Raw genomic sequence first — 3108 nt, 5'->3', positions numbered from 1 at the left:
TAATAGCCTTCCATACAGTGAAAGCTCGACTTTTCTCCTAGTTAAGCGTATCCTCAAGAGAAAAATGCAGCATCACGACTTGATTCACAAACCCAACACCTTATACTCTCAGTAGTAAACCATTGAAGCAAGATTATCGTTGATCATGTCCTGAGGAAGCAAGATTATCCTTGATCATGCTTCTCAGGCTAAATATCTCTCTTTTCTTCAAGTCTTCGTATATGACAGAAGAGAGAGAGCATCCGATGTGGGTATTTTGAAAGTCTCAGGAAGGAGTCACATGCACATCATGTCCTGAAATGCTTTTCAAATCTTCATTTCTAGAAAGTAACAGGACTATCTTTCTCTCTTTTCTCTTCTTGACCTTGCAAGACCCAAGGGAGAGAAATTATAACATGAGTGTTTTGGGACATCCAGCTTTGAAACTTACCCATATCCTACTTTGCTTGCTTATCAATTTCATCTCTAGAACGCAGCAAGCACAATATGTATTAGTCAAGAATGGATGAGAATCTTACATTTGATGTAATCGTGTATTTCGTTTGAGTTGAAATCCTAATTACGAGTTTCTATTGTTGAGTTATGATTTATCAAGTAAAGATGTAGTACTGAAAGATTTTCGCTGATATTGTAGCATCAACACAAAAGTTGGGATAAGAAAATAGAAACGGTTGTGTATTTAGAATGAATCGAATTATGATGTCACTTCTGAGGTATATTCATGTAATGATGTTTTTGGAAAATATAAACTGTAGAATGTTGGTGCTATTTACTTTTATAGGTTTATGATGGTGAAAAGTTAATAATTATTAAAGCATCATATTAAAATTTCGTATGCATGATTGGGAATACTGAGATACTAAAGAGAATATAGGCAGGAATGATTTTACACCTTTTTGATAAATTGATTAAATTAGATCGAGAAAATTATTGCAGGCTTGAAATGAGGACTATGATGTTTGGAGGTATAAACTATTGATCACATGATTTATTAATTTGATGTTTAAACCTTGATTGTAGACTGTTGATGAATAACTCGATTGTTGTTATTGAGGTTGGAAAGAAACAATGGAAAAGATTTAGAGGTAAGATTTTAGTGTGAATTGATGAATGATTGCAGAAATTGAGACTTTAGACTGTGAATAAGATTTACTCATAGAAGAAGGAGATGGAATTTCAATATGATAAAAGAGAGTAAGCTTTGATGAAAGATTGAAAGGAATATTATCTGAATCCCTCAACTTGAAGATTGGACGATAATATTTATGGGCTTTAATTTCGAGGACGAAATTCTAATAAGGAGGGAAGATTGTAGTGTCCCAGAATTTTCAAAGCTATTTAAATAGATTATTTTGATAATGATGTTATTTTAATATCCATTGTAGCTAAGGATTTTAATTCTTGGGAAATTTATGAGAGTGGTAATTATAGAATGGTAATTGGTGAAATAATAGGATAGTAAATGGTAGGTATAAGCATGGTAGAATAAGAAGGTAGAATAGTATAGGTAGAATGGTATAGGGTTGGTAGAATAGTATAGGGTTGGTAGAATAGTATAGGGTTGGTGAAATAGTAAAATGAGGGTATAATTGTAAATTGAAGATAGAATGAGGGTATAATTGTAAATTGAAGGTAGAATAGTATAGGGTTGGTGGAATAGTGTAGGGTTGGTGGAATAGTATAGGGTTGGTGAAATAGTAAAGGGTTTGTGGAATAGTGTAGGGTTGGTGGAATAGTATAGGGTTGGTGGAATAGTGTAGGGTTGGTGGAATAGTGTAGGGTTGGTGGAATAGTATTTGATTTTCTCCTATAAATAGAGCTCTTCTCCTTCAGAATTTTCACCACTCATCTCCTCTCCCATCTCTTGCATATATTCTTCCTTCTTCCGCTTTTTACTCGGTCCTTCTTCTTTCTAAGAGTGTTTACTCAGAACAGAGAGAGAAAGGGCGAGACCAAGCGCTACAAGAAAGAAAGAACACAAGAGATAGCGGACTTTAGAAAGTAGTTTCAAAAGATATACTAGTGGTGTTAGTCATATTGGAGCAACTGGATTCCTTCATACCACTTTTAGCTTCAGTCTAGAGGTAAGTAAATTCACTACCCCTTTTAAAATTACTTCATGTCATGCTATTTATATATTCTTGTATCAAACTGTAAATGATTATTTTATTTACCTGTCATGGAGATATGTTGCATGCATGAAGGATTTCTAAAAGAATTATTTAGAAAGTTTATATTTCTTTAAATACTTTTTAAGCACAACAAGTTTATATTTGGAAAAGTTTCCATTTTAAGAAAAGAAAGTTGAGAAATGATGATGATTATAAGAAAGAAAGAAAAGATGATAAACCCTCCTACATGTTGCCCTAAGATGCATCAAAAGAAGTACAAAGAAAAGTACAAGAGATGAGATAAATGTTTATGAAATGAGGGCACATGTATGGAGGAGAGTATTTTTGGCCCCAAGATAAGATAAGATGAGAGTTCGGTACCGATACTCGGATGGAGGCGAAACCACTGAAGGAGGCTATGCTAGAAGGTGGTATTCCATCAACATGACCGTTGAGTGCACCAAGAAAAGAGTTAATTAACGGTCGGGCATGGCTGAGGCCACAGTTCAGTGCCATGGTCACAAGGACCCGCAACCCTCGTACACAGGGGTAATAGTGTACATGGGCCTTATTATGAGAAAAATGATACTATATTTTCAACGAAGATATGCTAAGATGATTTACAAAGATTATTTATAATGATGCATTATGATGATGATTTATAAAGATGATTTACAACGATGATCTATTACTAGATGTAATAGTATGTATATGTTACGGGAGATGCAACCGTACATACATATATTATTATGGCTAGAAGTATATTTATTTGTGAAAAATGATTTTCAAAACTGAGAATAAGGAGTAAAACTATCTATGGTCGTGGATGTTACTTGCTGGGCCCCCTTTGGGCTCATTCAGTTTTATTTCTTGTTTTTAGGTAGAAAGGATGCTGGAATAGGAGGCCGGAATGGGGTGGGAATAATTATTAATTTTCAAAGTCTTTTCATATAAGTTATTGTAATGATATGATATTCCGCAACTAAAGTTTAATGTT

Source organism: Corylus avellana, chromosome ca9, assembly GCF_901000735.1.
Source record: "Corylus avellana chromosome ca9, CavTom2PMs-1.0".
NCBI lineage: Eukaryota > Viridiplantae > Streptophyta > Magnoliopsida > Fagales > Betulaceae > Corylus > Corylus avellana.
Note: the sequence above shows the minus strand (reverse complement) of the source record.